General features: G+C 34.5%; 1 protein-coding gene across 2 annotated transcripts in view; it reads right to left on the bottom strand.

The window, feature by feature from the left end:
* R3hcc1l (R3H domain and coiled-coil containing 1 like) overlaps positions 1-20,996 on the bottom strand; it is an 80,508-nt gene that overhangs the window by 52,616 nt on the left and 6,896 nt on the right. The window contains exon 1 of one of the 2 annotated variants that reach the window (XM_076834473.1): positions 599-662. The exons of the other annotated variant lie outside the window; for it this stretch is intronic. The gene's annotated coding sequence lies outside the window, so the exon portion shown is untranslated. Of the gene's footprint in view, positions 1-598; positions 663-20,996 lie in introns of those variants that run through there. 2 annotated transcript variants of the gene reach the window in all.

The following is a 20,996-nucleotide window of genomic DNA, read 5'->3' as shown; positions in this document are numbered from 1 at the left end:
AAGTGAGTTCCAAGGGAAAGTAAGACACGTACCTAAAACAAAGACTGAACCATACCAATGGTATCAACAAACACCTACTTGGGAGAAGAGCTAGCGCATGGAGAAATACCCTCTTTAAGATGCAAGTTCAGCAGGAAGACATAAAGGTGAGGGTAGAGGAGACATTAAGAAAATCCCTTTGGCAGGGTGAAGGTACAGTAGTCAGAAATATGCTTGCCTAGCATGCGTAAGCTCTCTAGTCAAACTCCAGCATACACACACCTGCACCCCTTAGTGATTCACCAGAACCTACAAGATATAAAATAAGGAATTTAAAGTTCACCATGACTTGGTATCAATGTACTGTTTCAATCAGATTCCTGCTACTCACAAATAAAATTCTCCATTCTAGGCAGGATGGCCTCCCAGCCTCTTTCATTCAACATCTGAAATATCCCCCTAGAATTATCTCATTTTAAACAGCCTTAGTTACTATTCTTTCAAAAGACGTATATCAAATTTGGCTTTTTCCTATAACCATTTGAAGGTATGCTGCTTTCATCCTTCTGTGAATTCATATACATTCATTATCTGTGATATTCATGTCATTAGATACTACCTTATACTGTTGTTTAAGTGTTGCATTTATAGCCAGGCATGATGATGATGCACACCTATGGTCCCAGCTACTCAGGAGGCTGATGTAGAAAAGATCAATTGAGTCCAGTAATTCAGGGTTAATCTGGGAAAAACAGAAATACAACCCCATCTTAAAAAAAAAAAAAAAGTTGCATTTATGAATATTATCTCATACTCTAGTTTCTTGAAAACAGACATAATTCCTCATGTGCTCCTTGTATCCTTGTGAACACAATTACTAAATATATACTCAGAGAAACAAATTAATGCAAAAATTAATTCAACAAATCTCTGAAAAGTTCATACTTTGAGAAACTGAGGCAAATGGCATTGGTTTTTGCTGAGATCTGCAGCTACATTAAACTTATCTTCCAATTTCTGAAGTTGAAACTAGTATCTGACACATGGAAAACAATAAAATAGCTAAATATTTAACTAAATTTCATCTTCTAAGGCCACAAAAAAATGAAACCCTAGAGTTCTATTCCAGTCCCCCTCAGATTATACCAATATCTTGAAATAGTCTAACTTCTATTTGTTCATTTTCTCCCTGAATAGACTACAAATATCAAAGACAAAAGTTGTACTGTCTCCTCTTTTTAAAGCCTGCAACATAACTACCATAGCACTAAGTACAGACATAGTAAGAAGACAATATTCCTCCCAAAATTTTAAAGGTAACATAAAGGCAGCTCTTATATACTTATCTGCCCCATGTAAAAACATGTTAGTTACTCTTCCTACTGGAAAGATTTATTTTTCATCATCTTTGGCACAAATTCTTAAATGCTATCTGCCAGGTCTCATGCCCCAATAAATATGCATCCACAAGCAATTATGGAGATAGATAGCTTATGGGGAGGGGGCACTCTTTGGTCAGGTCCCAATGCTGGCCTGTGGTTAGGGGAAAGGAAAAGTGGGGGGAGGGGTATAGCCCTGTGATTAATCACTGCCCACTCTGCTTAGGGGTATTTATCACAGCCCACTGTCAGGTAAATCACTGGAAAAACACCTCTTCAGTAATTAATGTGAAGTGACGGATGGACAGCCCCTGGGCCCATTAATCAGGAACATCAGCAGCCTACTGAGATTATGAATGTCAGGATGCATAAACTGCCGGTGGATCAATAGGCCCAGGAATTCATCCAAGGCTCTCATTTCCGAGGCATCTCCGGTACATTAGGCTCCCTTAACCCCTCCCTCAATCTGAGGTGAAAACCAAGGCTTCAGAACAAAGAGCAGGAGCTGAGGTCTGAAGTGACCATTATAAGAAAACAGTCAAGGAAGCTGCTCATGCCTAGGAAAGATAGCAGGATAGTCAACATGAGTACAAAGTGCTATTTTGACCAACAGGGTCTCTCAAAATGTTCAGTTATAGGAAAAGTAGAGGAACCATAAAGATATAGTTAATATTCATCTATTCACAGCTTGATAATCCACTTTAGGGATCACCTAGGTTCTTGCTTTTAATCTTTTACCCATTTTCCTATCCATACTTTCTTTCCTTTCACATTAGCACCATTAATGTAGAAAGAAATAAGGATGAAAATTCAATTTTTACTACCTATGAATATAGGCAGAAATTTAAATTTAAGAATAAAAAGAACTTGTATAAAATAAAATCAATGAATTATCTTTGAATTTAATTCAACATCATCCTTATTACCATGATGAATAGGGAATTGCCAGCAGAAATATCTACAAGTGTTAAAAAAATATTAACATCAAAAAGGTCTGCCTAACTTGTTAAACAGTCTGGAGTTGAAAGAGAGTAAGTTACTGTCTACTCATCATCAAAAGTTTAGCCAAATTTTTGTATGGGAAGTAAGGCTGGCCTATGGATTCATATTGAATACACTCTAGGCTGGCAGTAACGGGAAGGAGACTGCTTGCTGCCACATCCCGCCAAACCCCAGTGCTGTGCTTTGTGGTGAGACTCGGGCCAGGGCTGCAATTGTTGGTTAGAAAGTGTCTCAGAGTTACGGCTGCCTGTTCCGCTAAATCTCATTTCATCCTACTGATGGATGGATGGACAGATGGCTGCTTGGTGAAAGCAGCATTATCAGCCAGCTTCTATGGAGCCTCTAAATGATGGATAGCCCTCTTTCTACTTTCTCCAAACCACCATCGATCCAAGCCATATTTCAGCGGTCAGAAGCCCAGTAATATTAAGACACACAATCAGGTTAAGTTACTTGCAGTGTAAACCTCTAGAACAGAAATCCTAACACCTCTGCTTTGCTGTCATGAACTAAGCTAAACATGTTACAGTTTCATTCTTTCTAGCTGCTAAACAATGAATTCCAACAGCTTAAAGCCCAAAGGGAACAGCTGGGCTCCATTCCTAGCAGTACTTGAAAAGCTAGCTTGCTTGCCAAATTTTTTACTAGCCAGTTCATTTCTGGGAATGAACTCTACAGTACTGGTGAGCAGATCTGTGAGTATGTGAATCCAGTGGACTGTGATGCTATTAGAATCATCAAACCACCTTGAGTTTGTCAGTTATATATCACTGTCCTCAAACATGTATAGAGTCCTGTCTACCAACACCAAGGATGGTGATTAAAAACAGGACAATTAAATTCTATCAACTGGCCCAGCCTGGTGGTGTATACCCCAATTTCAAAGCCAGCCTAAGCAACTTGGCGAGACCCTGTCTCTAATAAAATATTAAAAAGGGCTGAGGATGTGGCTTAGTGGTAAAGTGCTCCTGGGTTCAATCCTTGGTACAAAAGAGGAAAAAAAAGTCTGTCTTCTACACATAATGCTAAAATCCTGTTTCTATCTAGTTCACTTTTACTTTCCTGAGTACATATCAAAGTGTAAGTACTAATCCTTGCCTACTTTCCAAAGCACATTCTTATGTCCCTTTGCTTTGCCTTCTTCTAGTGATCTGATCTGTATTAGACTCCATGCCTTTCTTTGTTCCTTCCATGCTATCCTGAGCTCTCAGACAACTCAGACTCTATCAAAGTTATTTCCATTGGTGTGGCTAGAAGAAATGGATACTGTGATATGAACTCCTAGTACCCACATACTCTCTCTTTTTCTATGCTCACTTATTCCCAAATTAAGACCTCCTCTAAATGCTTCCTTATTGCCTACATCCCAATCAGGTCAACTTGGTTCCTAGTATTGAACAACTCTTTTTTTTTTTTTAATTTGTTCTAATTAGTTATACATGACAGTAGAATGAAGTCTGGCACATCACACATAAATGGAGTTTAACTTCTCATTCTTCTGGTTTTACATAATGTAGAATCACAACAGTCGTGCAGTCATATATGCACATATGGTAATATCGTCCAATTCATTCTACTATCCTTCCTAGCACCATATCCCCTCCCCTCCCTTCATTCCTCTCTGCCTAATTCAAAGAAACTCTATTCTTCCCTAGCCACCCCCCTTATCGTGAATTAGCATCCACATATCAGAGAAAACATTCTCTTGACTAAACTACTGCTACCCTAAACCTATAAGTAGAGAACCTTTATATTTGTGGGGTAAGAAAAATGATTCAATGGAATAGCAACAGTCTTTCTTCTTGTTGTTAATAAATGTTAATGTTTTAACATTTATGCCTTGACAACATCTGTATCTGTTTCTGTCAAAACAGAAATAATATGCTATGTTTAAAAGATCCTTCTTTAGCAGGGCCCAGTGGTTCATACTTGTAATCCCAGTGACTCAGGAGACTGAGGCAAGAAGATCACAAGTTTGAGGCCAGCCCAGGCAACTTAATGAGACATTGTCTCACAGTAAAAAATAAAAAAGGCTGGGATGTAGCTCAGTGGTACAGCAGCCCTGGGTTCAATCCCCATTACTGCAAAAAAGAGTGGGTGTGGGGGGAGTAACCATTTTTTATTATAGTTCTGTATTTAAGAAAAAGACTTCCCCTTATAAATATCAAAGAATTTTTTGCAGTATCTGTAGACTCCTGGAAGGGATAGTATAGGCCACAACATCCTAATTTTTCAGATAAGAATACCAAGGATCCAAGGTTTTACTCTTCGTGGTTACAAAGATATTAAATGGCAAAGCAAGCTGAAATTTAAGATTACAATTACAAATACTGTCTCATTCTACTGTATTTCTCAGACATTTTGTCTTCATCCTGGGATTTCAGAGAGGGTGGATAATGATAGTTGAGAAGTGCTTATGTGTTTATATGCGTGAGAAGAGTGCTGCAAAAAATTAAATATGGTCACCTAAACTACTGGCTTCCCACTGAAGTTGCACATAGGTTATCTGATAGTCATTCACCATCTTAGAGAACAAAACCAGATGTCAGTGAAGCCCGGATCATTAGAAACCACTACTCTTCTCTTTTCCTTTATTTGCCTCAGTCCTATCCAGAAAGTTGAAAAAGAAAAGGAAAAAAAAAAAAAAAAAAGATACTGAATGCAAGTAGTGTTGACTTAGCCTAAATGGACAGGGAAGCAATGTGTCCTCTTCATTTCCAAGAATGCCAAACTCTGGTCAACAATACAACACAAGATGACTGACTGGATTTCACCCTCTGGTGGCCAGAATGTGTCACTGCTACATTTCTTCATTCCCAACCTACCTCCATTCAGATTTTACAGTCTTATGGCTAAGAACCTTCAAAAATCATGCTGTATCACCTCCTCATCTTAAAGATGAGAAAACTGGTTGGGAAGTGTATCTAAGACTTACACTTATTTGACTGGAAACTGAGACCTGAATCCAGATCACCTATCTAAACTAAATCAGTAATGTTGTCACCATTATAGCTATATCACTCAGTTTTCTACCCAGTATATGATCAGGATATATGCTGAGTAAAGTTTAATCAGGAAGTTAATTGTGCTGCAAAAATAATCACATAATGCACATCAAATTCAAATATATTATCCACACTAATGCTCATCTCCATTAGTGTAAATGATCAGGATGACTTTTCCATCTCATTCCCACAAAAATATGTTTCATACACTGGACAAAACCTCTATCACAACTATTCTTAGCACCAGAAGAAAATTATTTCTCAGGGCTGGGATTGTGGCTTAGTGGTAGGTACTCGCCTAGCACGGGCGGGACCCGGGTTTGATTCTCAGCACCACATAAAAAATAAAAAATAAAGGCATTGTGTTGTGTCCATCTACAAAAAAGATTCCCTCCTCTCCACCTTTAAAAAAAAACAAAAAAAAGCAATGACTGTTTTGAAGTCTTATTTCAATATAATCCATAAGAGTTCACAGAAAGGCTGTTTTATTTGCATTAACCAAATACATTTAGAATAATCAATTTTTATATTCATTTGCACAGCTATCTTAAATCAATACAAAGATCCCTAACTTTTATTTAGAAAAGCTATTTTGAGATTCTAGTTTGGTTAAGAAAGGACTATTAACCCATGCCTAAAAGAATAATAACATAGTTTTCAAAATCTGTTCTTGTGAACCATGTCCAGTTATATATTTTTTTTGGTTCATTAAGGTTTAAGCCCTACAAACAGAAGTCAAATAGTAGTAGAAGGAAAATAAAAAATAATAATCAGCTAATATTTAATGAATGCTTACTATGTCACAGGGACTGTGCTAAATACCATATATACACTATCTCATTTGATTCCAACTAAATATTATGAGGTAACTAGTATTATCCCAATTTTACAGATGAGAATTAGGAAGCTTAAATAATTCAAGATCACCCAGCTTCTTCTAAGTGGGTGATCTTTTGTTAGGATTTCAAAAAGTCCCCACACTTAACTACTATGCTAGAATGCCTGATGGTCTAACATAATACATTCTGTCTCACAATAATGTATTAATTTCATAAATATTTGCAATTCGCTTAGAACCTGTGTAAACGTAAAGCAACTGAAGACAGCTCAAAGATTGCTTCAGTAAAATGAGAAAACCAACCAGAATAAGAATGAAAGAACTTTAAAGCTTTCATAGCATATCAATTTCCAATAACCTTCTAGACTTAAAGTGCTGACAATAATAGTTCACTATAGTCTCTGAAACTTCCTCATTCACCTTGCCTCACCTCAAAGCCATATGGTAAAGAACCTCACCAGGTGTCAGGAAAAGATCTCCCTCTCTTCTATTCCCCAAGAGAATAATTTATATACTTCTTCCCTGCAACTTCCCCAAGCATTTGAAATCATCTAGAGGCACATGTGAACATGGGAATAACAACCAGTGGAACTGACAGCACAGTTCAGAGTAATGGAAGCCTTAAAGTACAATATATACTTTCAAATCTGAGTCTTAGAAGACATTTGTATATCAAATACCAACTGCAAATCGTATTTTTTTACATGCAATATTATACAGAAAAATTATAGTATTAAATATTAGCTTTCCTTGTGCCTCTGCATGCAGTTGGACAAAAAATGTAGCCTACAAATGGGAAGAAACATTTCATGAAAAATATGAGTATCTGGACAAGATACTCATATTATATATGAGTATAATATGAGTGTATAAAGGATACACAATTCCAGGAGGATCTTGGGAGTCCTAAAATACACAAATTATAGCATTAAAAAGTTATTCTCAAAACATAACACAATTAATGCCCCAAACTTATTTTACACTCAACTGGCTATATATAGTCACCATGAATTAACACCAACTCATTTCACACTTTATAGGCTAGGAAACAGGTTGCAGCTTAATCTCTTTCACACTCCAATGACATAGAAACCCCATGGTTCACCAAGTTAACTATTCCATGTTTAATGTTAGCACCTATTATTGATTACCACTAAAGGCAGTAAGATCAAAGCCTTAATATAACTGAACAATAGCAATATAATATATAATAAAAAGGTATAGGGAAAAGTCTGCTTTCTGCTGTGTGTGTGTGTGTGTGTGTGTGTCTGTCTGTCTGTCTGCTGGTAGGGATCAAAGAAAAGAAAAACCTCCTAAAACTTCTTCCCCTAACTAAATATTGGAAGGATAGTCTGTATTTTAGAGTTATCTGAAATTAGTTTCTCTCCTGGGCCTGTCCTGAGTTAAACTGACAGACTATAGTTGACAATAAAGGAGATCAAATGGATAAGGCCTTGGGGACTATACCTCAACCAAGATATACATTACTATTTGATTTTTTTCCTCTCTTTAAGATGCAGACTAAAGCTAATAAACCACTGAGAAAATTTTAAAAGTTAAAGACTATTACACTTAATCTGTGCTTAGTGTCTACACACATACACGTATGTATGTGTATATATGTATATTATCTTGTTTGATCCCAAGTATAATACTAAGGGGTATCTATTATTATTCCAACTTCACAGATGAGAAAACTGAAAATTATATTACTTAATATATTACCAAATGTTAATTAACAGTTAAAAGTCCCTGATATAACTACTACATTAGACTAGAATACATACCTTCTAAAAACTATGAAGTAAAACAATAGCAGAGAATATTAAACACCAAAGTGAACTAGCAACAAAAAGGAATAACCATAAAGGAGGTAGAGTCTATATATCAGCAATATGTTTCCCAGTGAAAAATAAACCAAAAAAGCAAGTTTCACTTCAAGGCAGGCAAAGAAAACATTAGGAAGTTAATGAATAATAGCTTCTATAGTTTGAAATTTGCTAATTAAGAGTTTCAATAAAAATTACCTTAGAATAAATAACATTTTCAGAGCTATGTTACTTTAAGGATCAGCAAGCCTATATAGCAGACTGCAAAAGGCTTTCAAAGAAGTTATGATCTACTGCTCAAACTTTTAAATTGTTTTCTAGTCTATTATTCTTATGACTCAAAAAGAAAGATAAATGTTAAATATTGATATGAGCTAATAATATGTAATTGGCTTTTTCTCACATCAAACAATACATGAATAAAAATGAAGTTTTCCCACTTAAGATATCTCTATCTAAATGAAAAGATACTTTAAAAACAGAAAAGTAGTAGTAGTTGTTTTGTTATTGTAATTGCCAAGTAAACAAGAAAAACAGTAAATGACAGAAAACCAGAGGACAGAGATATCACTAAAGGTCTGAAATGGTTAAGGAAAATGTCATGAAGCAATGGTATGGAGGCCAGAACTACAGAAGCTGACATTCAGACAGAATTGATGTAGAAAAAAGAGGCTGAATATGTGAAGAAGCAGTAAGTTAGAAAGCATTATTTTGAAAATAGTTAATAGAAACTTTTATTTCAGTTCAAGATGTTATCAAAAAGTATCAAAGAGTATGTAGCTTATCAACAATAGAAATTTCTCACAGTTGTAGCAGCTGGTGGTCAAAGAACAGAGAGCCACCATGGTCAGGTTCTGGTGAGAGCCCTATTATAATTTGCAGGTAGCTAACTCCTACTTATATCCTCACAAGGGAGAAAGTAAGTGAGACAGCTCTTTGGCACCATCATATAAGGTCATTAATCCCATTCATAGGGGCTTTATTCTCATGATCCAATTACTTCCCAAAGGCCTTGCCTCCAAAATACCAATACATTAAGGATTAGATTTCAACTTATGAAAGAGGGGTTGCACAAACACTTAGTCCATAATACTAGTTTAGGTAAAGCCAAAGGTTCATTGTCAGAAAGATTATATTCAGCCTGGAAGGCCTTCAGCACTAGGATAGGTTGGAGAATTGAGTCTAGACTCTACAGGTAAGTCCTGAGAAGTTATTACAGTGTCTACACCTTTCCTTTATCACGACATTTGCCTTTCCATTTAGCCCTGGTGTCTTTTTCAGTATGTATCAATGATGTAGAGGAGATAACAAGTATCCTTGACTAAAACCTCTTCTCATGATTACTTAAATCCAATTTCATCAATGAACAAACAGTAACATATTTAACCTAAAACTAGTAATAGAATTAACAGAAGGAATGGGGTCAAAAACAATGGGTCCCAAACCTAATTCCACATTTATACTTAGGAAACAATCAAATACATTTACTGGTTGAGTTTCTCTTAGCTGAAATGCTTGGAATCAGAAAGTTTCAGATTTCAGAGTTTTGGTATTCTGGAATATTTACTTAGACTTAAATAAAGTCTGAGTACCCGTAATTCAAAAATTTGAAATCTGAAATGAAAAACTTTTTGAGTGTTCAACTTGTACTTACAATCATCCTTAAAATCCGAGAAAGAACAGAATCATAACTTGCCCTAGATTAAATTATTCTACACAATTCAAATAATAAGCCAGAAATTTATTCCTTGATGTCTGACACAGATGGCTCTAGCTGGTCATATATTTCTGAAGTGAAACCAGCTGGTGGTAAATGTACATATATGTTTGTAAATCAAATCAAAAGATGTATAAATACATACGATACATTTGCCTGAGATAAAGACCCAGTCAATCATTTGGGATTTAGATATTCTAGAGACTGTCCTTAATATCACTACAATAATTCCTGGAGAAGATAAGACCCAACTCCATCACCCCAACCCTTTATAGTTTCATTCCCTGGTACAAAGTGATATTTCTAGTCTCTTCAAAAGAAATTTCTTTTTAATTTTGGCACCAAGGATTGAACCCAGGGATGCCTCACTACTAAGCCACATCCCCAGCCTTTTGAAATGTTTATTCAGGGACAGGGTCTCACTGAGTTTCTTAAGGCCTCATTAAATTTCTAAGCCTGGCCCCTGGGATCACAGGTATGTGCCACAGCAATTGGCCAAAATTTTTAATTCCATCTAATCTTACCTTACAGTTTTGATAACAGAATTAAACAATAACATCTTGAAATGATAAGTATTTATGCCTCCAAAAACCTCTGCATGTTTTGTTTCAGTTTTATCAGCAGATCTTAACAACTAGAATAACTTGCATTCAAACTGCCCACAAAACCTAAGAGTTGCCCTGCTCTTTTCTCATTTCTTCCCCTTCCCATCTCCTCTTTAACTTACAATCACTTTACCCTGCTGTCCACCTTCCCCAACTGCTATTCAACAATTCATAGGCTGCCACAGATTGTCAGCACTGCGTTTCGGGACTTAAGAAGTACTCTTGTGGGACAGTACAGTGTGTGAGTATAGCATTTTCCTGGACACAATGTCACTCTTTATGGCTAGTTGCAAATTAGCTTCTTAAAAAAAAATAATACTCCTAATAAGACAGGTACAAGGAGATTTTAAATAACCTAGATTAAAACTCACTTTGGGGCTGGGGCTGGGGCTCAGAGATAGAGCGCTTGCCTAGCATGCATGAGGCACTAGGTTCGATCTTCAGCACCACATAAAAATAAAATAAAGCTATTGTGTCCACATACAACAAAATATAAGTTAAAAAAAAACTCACTTTGGTTTGCTCTGAGATCTAGGCTATTTCAGTTATGTACAATGAAATCCCATGCATCTACTTCTATGAGCCAAGCATAACATTTAGAAATGTCTGAAGATAGCTTTCTGGTGCTAACCAAAGCAAAAAACTAACCAAAAAAACTTAACAAAGGAGAAATTTATTTCCCCCTTTTATCTGTGCCCATGACTCCTTAACCTTGTATTCTTTTTGAGAACACTATTTAAACTCAGGTCTCAACATCAACATTTATTTCTCACCATGTCTAGCTGTGCTAAACAATTTAAAATGAATTCTGCAAATCACCAGTATCATGTTATTACAATTTCCATTCAATTTTTGCCATGTGCTTCAGCAGCACATGAGTACAATTATTCTTCTGACAGTTGCTGTGACTGACCCTCAGATTACCACTAAAGCCTTCACCCTGTACATCAGCTTCCCAGTTGCCACTGGCAACACACAAGAGTCAGAAGCTGGAAAATACTGAAAATATCAGAGGATGGGTAAGAAAACCTCTCACAAAACAGCAAGTCATATCGACTTACTGTCTTTAAAAGAAAAAATGTTGACTGAAAATAAATACCTACAGGGTAATATAAAAATCAAAAACAGTTATCTAATTGTTTTTTTACTCCTATATTTTACTGAAGATTTAAATGATCATCTATTCTTTCTGAATAAATTATTTAAATCCCTATAACATTTATTTTATTGTAATCCCTATAATAAAACTGCATCTTTGCTGCTCCCTATGTGAATTATAGGAAAGTTATAGTTTAATAAACTCAATTGTTACAATGGAAAGAGAGTAAACCGACAAAGCTAGTAATTAACTCTGAAAACTAATTCCAAAATTTAACCAATCTTTACTATCTCCACAACAAACACCAAAATTAAGAAAGACAAAGACAACAGAAGAAAGAAAATCTTCAAAAGATCCTAAGTCTTTCAGGAAATTGACACTTTCAAACTTGTTTTACATGGGAGTAACTAGATAACACTGAAGTAACAAAATGTAAGCAAATGTTTAAATAAACACATTTCTATAAAATGTGCCTAAGTATAGATTACTAATTTGCCACATTCATGGTTTGAATAAAAAAAGTCTACACCACGCAAACAGACTGTGTGTGAAGGCAAATTGTACAAAATTCCCTCTGACAGACAGCAGCCTCATCTGGATATAATAACAGCAAAAGTTACTTTTATATAAATATACAGTATTTCTTTTGACAACTGGGCATTTAATTTTCATTTTCTAATTTTGTAATTACTAAGAGTTTAATAGTTTAATAGTGATTACCATAGAATGTATAATGAAAACAAATACTTTTTAGAAGCTCATTAACAAAACAGAACAGGAAATGACATCTAAGGACTGATCTAGAAACTGATCAGAAATTACTTCTGTCATCAAAACAGATAAGAAACACAATAGTATAAATGACCAAAAACAAAAAAAGATGTTCAACTATACCCTGTCATCTATAGTTCCAACACATAGGCTAGTTGGGCAAAAAAACAAACCTCAACAGTTAGCAAAGAAATGAAAAATAAAGATGGTTTTATCCTTGCCTATTTTTCAAGTAAAAAAAAAAAATGAATGGTGACGTCTTGTTTTGATGATGCCAACAGAATGAGGTTCAAGTACACTGTCAGTGTAGGTAGACATTTTATTACTATAGAAAGCATTTTAGATGTGTTTAAAGGCTTTTAAATGATCACTTTATAACTCTTTTGTTAAATAAGCAACTGTTATTTTAGGTTGTAGTATGCTTGATATTATGTATCTATATCTAGAGATATGTCTACATCTGAGTGCTAAACATGTAGAGTACCTGAGTTTTGTCTGTTAGGTGAATTTGTAGGATTAAAGGTACCTAGGGGCTGGGGATGTGGCTCAAGCGGTAACGCGCTTGCCTGGCATGCACAGGGCGCTAGGTTCGATCCTCAGCACCACATAAAAATAAAGATGTTGTGTCCACCAAAAACTGAAATATAAATATTAAAAAAAAAATTCTCTCTCTCTCTCTCTCTCTCTCTCTCTCAAAAAAAAGGGCACCTAGATTTAATACATGCAAGATAATCAATAAGTGGTCTCTTTTATATAACACACATTGTATCTGAACCTTAAATATATAAAACAGTCAATGAAATTTTTTACCTTTCTGCCATTTGTATTCAACACCATTCAGATGAAAAAAAAAAATCCACTATTTGGGCACTCCTGCCATTTAAAACTTAATCTGTATCTACCTGCTTTGAATGAATGGAAGGGAAGGGAAGGAGATACTTTAGCAATGCTTCAGAAACTAAAATCAAAGGGCATTTGACCAGGCAATTCTCCTTCAAGGAATGTAATCTAATGAAATAAAAGAACTTGTATATAGATACTTATTCCAGAGCTATTTACAATAGTGAAAAATTATAAGCAAATTTAAGGTCAACTGACATGAGCAAAGTTGAACACATTATGGTATATTCAGACCACAGGAAAACTACAGACAATAAAAGGAATGACATAGCTTTATAAATGCTGACATGATAAAAGTCATTACTGAGTTTTTTTAAAATGGAGAGTTTAACAAGAAGTGTACAAAAACAAAATGAAGAAAACTTAAAACATTCCTAAAATACACAAAAGTAGATTTGGGCAAACAGATATTTCTTGTTACTGAATAGAAAACTCAGAATAATTCAATATCATCAAGTCAGCAAATTAAAAAAAATACTGGAAAACTTTTTTTAAAATGGAGACAGACAAGGTGATAATAAAATTTAACAGGAAAATAACCACCATGTAAGCATAATCAGGAAAATATTAAAAATTTTAAAAACTAACCCCTTATATACTATTAAACCTCTATAAAAGCAACAGTGAGAAAGTAATAAAAAGTCCAGAAATAGATCATATAAAAATTGTACATATGATAAAGGTGAAATCTCAAAATCACTGAGGAAAACTGGTCTTACTGGAACAGTTTGCAAAAAATATTATAATATTAAAGACAGAGTTCACACTCCTTGTTTTGTAACAAGTTTTCAAAATCCAATGCATATTTTACACTTAGAACACATTTCAATCCATGTTGTAAAAGCAGCTATCCTACTATACAATGAAGGATTGGACTATATGCCCTAAGCTAAAGAAAATAAAAACTATAACCAAACTGAACTCTACTTACTAGGTGTCCTTTAAATAATGGTAGGAGTTAGCAATTCTTAAACTATTTTTTTACATTCTAGGATTGAACCAATAAGCAAAAATTTTTCACTATTGGATGGAGCCATAAATATGAAAGAAGGGGAAGACAAAATAAAATCCTATAGTGTTTGTTAGATCAAAATCAAAGGTATCAGTATAAACTCACTGCATTTAGTAGACAAGAAAAGTTCTATGGGTGTGTATATAAACACACACAAATCATATATATGTATTTCCTAGATGTCTGCTGAAGAGGGCTTTGAAGCAATGATATCCAATAGTAGCTAAGACTTTCAGAATTTAGACTATAGCTTACAAAGCTATTACTCAAAAGGAACAAGGGATCCTTTAAGAAAGCACTCATTCCAGGGCTGTGCCTGGGAGAGTGCAAATGTGACCCTAAAATACCTCATGTGGAAGCAAGAAGTGCTTAAAGAATGACTGACTGGCATATCAAATGGAGACAGGAATCAGTTGAAGGGGCTCCAAATGGCCAAATCAGAGAAAGAGTAAAAAAATAAATATAGTACTATTATAAATAAATGAGAAAGAATGATACAATCAGAAAATCATCATTTAGGAACCATTTTGAAAATTATTCAGGGAGACCTCATCAATAGATATTAAAATCAAGAGTAGCAAGATATTTTATGAAATCTCAATGTATGTTTCCTGAGATATTTTGAAATTACAAAGGGAATGTAATGCCACTGAACTACATGTTTTAAAATGATTAAAATATGAAAATAAATTTTGTCATATACATTTTGCCACAAAAAAAAAAAATTTACAAAAGGAACTAGGTGTGGTGGTGCATGCCTGTTAATCCCAGCAGCAAGGAGGCTGAGACAGGAGGATCACAGGTTAAAAGCCAGGCTCAGAAACAGCAAGGACCTAAGCACCTTAGCAAGACCCTGTTTCAAAATTTAAAAAATAAAATAAAAAGGGCTGGGGATGTGGCTCAGTGGTTAAGCATCCCTGGGAAAAAATTATGAAAGGAAAAACTGTAACTTTACCATGAAAAGCCTGGGAGATTCAACCTTAATGAAGTGATCCAAGATTACATTACCAATATTTCAAGATTTTGGACCTCCTGAGCTTATGCCCTGAGAAGCACAATACTAGTTTTGTGGTATTCCTGACAAAACTGGATAACTTGAATCTAATTATGAGAAAATATCAGATAAACCCAAACTAGATACATTCTATAAAACAATTAGCCTGCACTCTTCAAAAATGTCCATGTCATGAAAAAACAAAGACTGAGGAACTGCTCTAGATTTACAGAAATAATAAAAAATGAATACACTCCATGATCTGGAATTTCCTTTTATTCTCAAGTACATCACTGGCACCATGGATAAAATGTAAACAAGTCTGTGGATTATAATATCAATTAAATTATTATTACTAAATCAATGTTAATTTACTGATTTTGACAGTATTACATAAAAATGTCCTTGTTTTTAGAAAATGCACGCTGAAAGATTTAGGCATAAAGTAGGGGGAAAGGTCTATATCTTTCCTTCACAAGAAACAGTCATGTACCACATAATGATGTTATGGTCAACCACAGACTGCATATAGGACAGTAGTCATATAAGATAAAAATGGAACTGAAAAATTCCTATCACTTAGTGTCAGCGTTGTGTGTTTGTGGTGATGTTGGTGTAAACAAACCTACTGGGCTGCCAGTTGTACAAAAGTATAGTGCACAATTATGTGCAGAATGTGCTATGTGATGATGATTATCAACAACTGTTACTGATTTACTATATTATATATAGTACATACATATGTAATATATTTACTATACTTTTCGTCATTTTAGAGTATATTCTTAAAAAACTGTACTGTAAAACATGGCAAGTTATATAGGCAGCAACCTCATTCATTAAGTTTACCATGTCTTTTGATTGCTTCAATAGTTAACATCAAGTGATTGACCTATACCATTTAGGTTTATGTAAGTACTCTATAATGTACACACAATGATTAAATCACCTATGGATGCATGTCTCAGAATGTATCCCCATCATTTAACACCACCTAACTGTATACACCTACATTATAAAAGGGAGAAAAGAAATACACTAAAATGCTAACATTTGGGATATGTGGGTGAATTCTATCTACCATTCTTAGACTTTTTTCTATAGTCTGAAATAATGTCAACATAATAAACCTGTTTAAAAAACAAAAATATCAGCACAGTGCACGGCACAAAAGCTACAATCAAATAAATAGCACTTGTCAGATGTTGTTAATGAAAATATAATCCCTTAGGATTCTGTGCAAAACAAAATTCTCAAAAAATATATACTTTTATGGTGAAAAAAATATAAGGGGGAATAAAAAAAATAAATGTAGTATGTCCCATTTAAATATACATGTACGAATACACAGATAAAGACATAGAAAATTACTAGAAATATACACTACACTATTAACAGTGGTTACCTCTAGTATGGAATTAAAGTGATTCTCATTTTCTTCCTCAAGCTCAGTATTTTCTAGTATTAATATAATAAAGAAGATTTTTGTGTTTTTTTCCAAAAATTACTTTTAGAAATTCAAGTGATAGCTCACAATCAAGAAAAATGTGACAGTCTTCCTTTTCTACAGCAATGCCCTTTCTAGAGACCAATGTTTAGTTACTACATTTGAGTACCGTATTATTACTTCACCTTTACTTATTAAAATAATAATGATAACATAGTATAATTTCACATAAGAATATTCTAGTCTTGACCAGACATGGTGGCACACACCTGTAATCTCAGTGGTTCAAGAGGCTGAAGCAGGATCACAAGTTCAAGGGCAGCCTCAGCAACTTTGCAAGGCCGTAGCAACTTAGTGAGATCCTGCCTCAAAATAAGAAACAAAATGGACTGGGGATGTGGTTCAGTGGTAAAGTGCCCCTGGGTTCAATCCCTGGTACCAAAAAAAAAAAAAAAAGGATTATCAGCAAATAATATTTGCACAAGCATGATACTATAAATATAACATTAACTATTTCTTTTAACCAAACATTATAATAAAACTAAATTAGGGGCTGGGGCTGCAGCTCAGTGGTAGAGCATCTGCCTCGCACAAGTAAGGCACTGGATTCGATCCTCAGCACCACATTAAAGATACTGTGTCCATTTAACAGTTAAAAAAAAAAAAAAAAAAACTACATTGGGAGGCTAGGGGCAAGGTAACAGTGGAAATTGTTATTTAAGACAGTGAAACTTTCTATGCCATAATGAAAATGCAATACATAATGAATAAATAAGTGAATTAAAAGATAGCATTATAAAAACATTATTTTAAAATGCAGAGATATGTAATGCCAGAAGAAACAGCTTAAGAAGTTGAGAGTGGTTACCTTTAGGGACTAGAGAGAATAGGGAAGGTAGAAAAAAACTACTCCCTGTATTTTGTTATGAATTCTTTTTTTTTTTTTACTATTTTACTTTTTAAACTATGTCTATTATAAACTATGTCTACTGATAAAAGAATTTAGAAAATCATTTCAAAAAAACAAAAGTCAAATAGCAATATATAATCTTTTTTTTTAAGATTTCTTTTTTAGTTGTAGATGGACACAATACCTTCATTTTGTTTATTTATTTTTTTATGTGATGCTGAGGATCGAACCCAGTGCCTCACACATGCTAGACGAGCGCTCCACCACTGAGCCACAACCGCAGCCCCTCTTCTTTTTATCTTAAAAAAAGAATTTTTCATTCAAACTTGTTATAACATTTTCAGATGAAAGTGACAAAAAATTCTAAGGAAAATGTTATCTTTTTGTTGGAAGAGCTTCATATTTCTAACACTGAAAGCGTATAAACACAAAATACAGAAGCCTTAAAAATAAAATAAAATTTAAGTACCACTTTAATGGATAGAATTCAGTAACTGTAATACTATGAAGACTGTAAGTCTGACCTTACTTACAAATTCATTAATGATCAGGAAACAGTGCAAATAACACATTTAATTAAATTTACTCATTTAACTATTTTGGGAAATACGATTAACAGCAGTGACAGAAGTAATATAAAAAGACAGAGATGGATTAAAAACATTGGCCAAAAACCAACCAAATTGGAGAATGAATGGAGGACTGAGTAAAAATTGCAGGCTTTAAATCAACCGAAGAGGGATACCAGAGGCTTACTTATCATCAATTTTTCACATTGTTGCCATGTTTTTTGTTCAACATTGTTAAATGGAAATATACATATATGTACACACACATACACACAGGACTCATAAAGGGATTATACCCTAAAAACAACCCACTGGTTGAGTGTCCCTTATCTAAAATGCTTGGGACCAGAAGTGTTTCAGATTTCGGAGTTTCATATTAGGGATGTTTCACCTGTACTATTGATGCAATTTAAGAATAAATTTGTACTCAATTTCAAAATTACAGAAGTTCTATTGAGAATTACCAATAATGAATTAAACTGTCCTAAAGACAATGAACTATTATCTACCCTGTATTCCTCTTCTAGCTACACTTATCTGAATATTCCTATTCTTTATTCCCAGGCACTGACCATTCAAATAAAGTATACATTTCCCAAATCGTCCAAGCTATGGCTATGTAATTAAATTTCACCAATGGAATATGAACAAAAGTTGTGTGTGTATTTATTATATAAGATATAGATATATATATATATATATATATATATATATATATATATATATACATACACACCCACTATTTATTCATTTATTTATTTCACAGGAAATATCTTGTAAGGGAGGCAGATGTGTTCTCTTTCTCCTTTCTGATGGATGGAATGTGGATGAAATGGCTAGAGCTCTAGTAGACCCTAAAGAGACTTTGGAAAAGGACAGAATCCATGGCAAACTATACCAGCTCTAAATTGACTTGCTGGAACTCTTCACCACAAGAGAAATAAACTTCTATTCTGTTTAAGTCTCTGCTACTTGGTTGCAATCAAATTAATCCTAATTAATTTAACCTCTATATTAATATACACTCCTTGTTTTCTTTCTCTAAACAACCTCTGTTCCTTTATAGGCTCCTTTTCTGCTTCCCACTTCCCTACTGTGAGTATTCCTGAATACTCCATCCTTATTCTTCTCTTCTCCCACCAACCTCTAGGACAATATAGTCTTTTAAAAAAGACCATATCTCTGATCATCGGAGCTCCAATTTTACCTCCAACAGCCTATCATTCTACCGACATGAAAAAAAAATAACATAAAGGAATACAGCTGATTTTTAAAATGAGAGAAATAAACAGATGAAATGGTAGTGGTAGCAATAGCAGCAATAGTTGTGGTGGTAATAAATAGGTATAAATACCAAACATTGTTCAAAATCTAAGAACTAGTCCTCACAATTCCACAATACAAAAGTATTATCACCATCCCCATTTTACAAATAAGGAAAATGAGACCCAAACAAATTACTTGCTCAAGATACACAACTAATGTACTAAAGAGATCATTAAAACCTGGCTCCTATAACACACCCTTTAGCCAGTGCACATAACTAGCAACCTTGTTCAAAGGTGCTAACACAGCTTAAGACTTTTTACTATCTTCAGCAACTGCAATAATCATTTAAATATCCTCCATGGTAATAAATTTTATGTCTTTGCAGATTAATTTTTAGAAACTGCCAATAATCACTTAGGTAGAAGTATGGAAATACGATAGGTGGTCAAGCAAAATAATACTCTTTGGGAGAAAAGGAACAGGACCATCAGGTAATGAGACTGGTTTTCTTACATGGCTCTACTGTTTCTAAAAGTAGTTCCAAAAGACAAATTCCACACAGAACATTTATTTGCTAGAATAAATGTGTCACCTCAAAAACAGATTAAAAGGGACAGCACTCATAGAGATTAATTAATGTTTAAAGCACCAGATTTTTTAAACCACTTAAGTTATATAATACCTGGCATTTAACATTAGAAATTGAACTCATTATCTTTCTCCTACACCTATCTGAGGCCCTTTCCCAATGTTACTCACTATCAATGACAGAACTACTAAATACTTTCAGGTATTCCTGCTTGAGGTTATTTCACACACATAACCACCAAGACAACCTTTCTCAAACACTGTTATCACCATATGAATCTCATCAGAAGTACTGTCATCTATTGGATCACATCCAACCAGGGTGTAGAAAACATTTTGTAATTAAACACATTAAAATCTCAGGATGTAGCTTAGTGGCACTTGCTCAGGCATTGAATTACATCTCCAGAACCAGCAAAAACAAAATAATATTAATATTTCTGTGAAAGTATGAATTGTTACACTACAAAGGATAAACACCATGAATAGCCTTACAACAGTACAGATTGGCTTTTGCTACCATCTGAGTTAGCCTCAAAATTGTTAAAAAAGATTTTCCATTTTCAAAACAGTATAATTTAGGAATCATAAATAAAAAACTATACATCTGAAACTGGTCAATTCTAAGAGATGAGATTACAGGTTAACTGGGTACTCCTCCCACAAGAAGCAGACTCCATGTAACTGCTGCTCTCCTTGGATCTGCCAAGTTGTGACAGACACTATTATGACTTCCAAGCCTAGCTCAAAAAAGGCAATGCAAGCAAGGCACAGTGATGCACACCTGTAATCCCAACAGCTAGGGAGGCTGAAGCAGGAGGATCACAAGTTCAAAGTCAGCCTCAGAAACTTAGCAAAGCCATAGCAATTTAGCAAGAACCTATCTCAAAAAAACATTTTTAAAATGGGAAGAATGCTGTGGATGTGGCACAATAGTTAAGTGTCCCAGGGTCCAATCCCTAGTACACCCCACCAAAAAAAAAAAAAAAAAAAAAGGTAATGCAGCTTCCACCTGGTTCTCTCAGGGTACTTACTCTGGGAAAAAAAGCTATCACCAAGCTCAAAAAAAGCTATCACCAACCC

This window comes from Callospermophilus lateralis, chromosome 15 (assembly GCF_048772815.1).
Source record: "Callospermophilus lateralis isolate mCalLat2 chromosome 15, mCalLat2.hap1, whole genome shotgun sequence".
In the NCBI taxonomy this organism is placed as follows: Eukaryota; Metazoa; Chordata; class Mammalia; order Rodentia; family Sciuridae; genus Callospermophilus; species Callospermophilus lateralis.
Note: the sequence above shows the minus strand (reverse complement) of the source record. Positions and strands in the feature narration are given on the sequence as shown.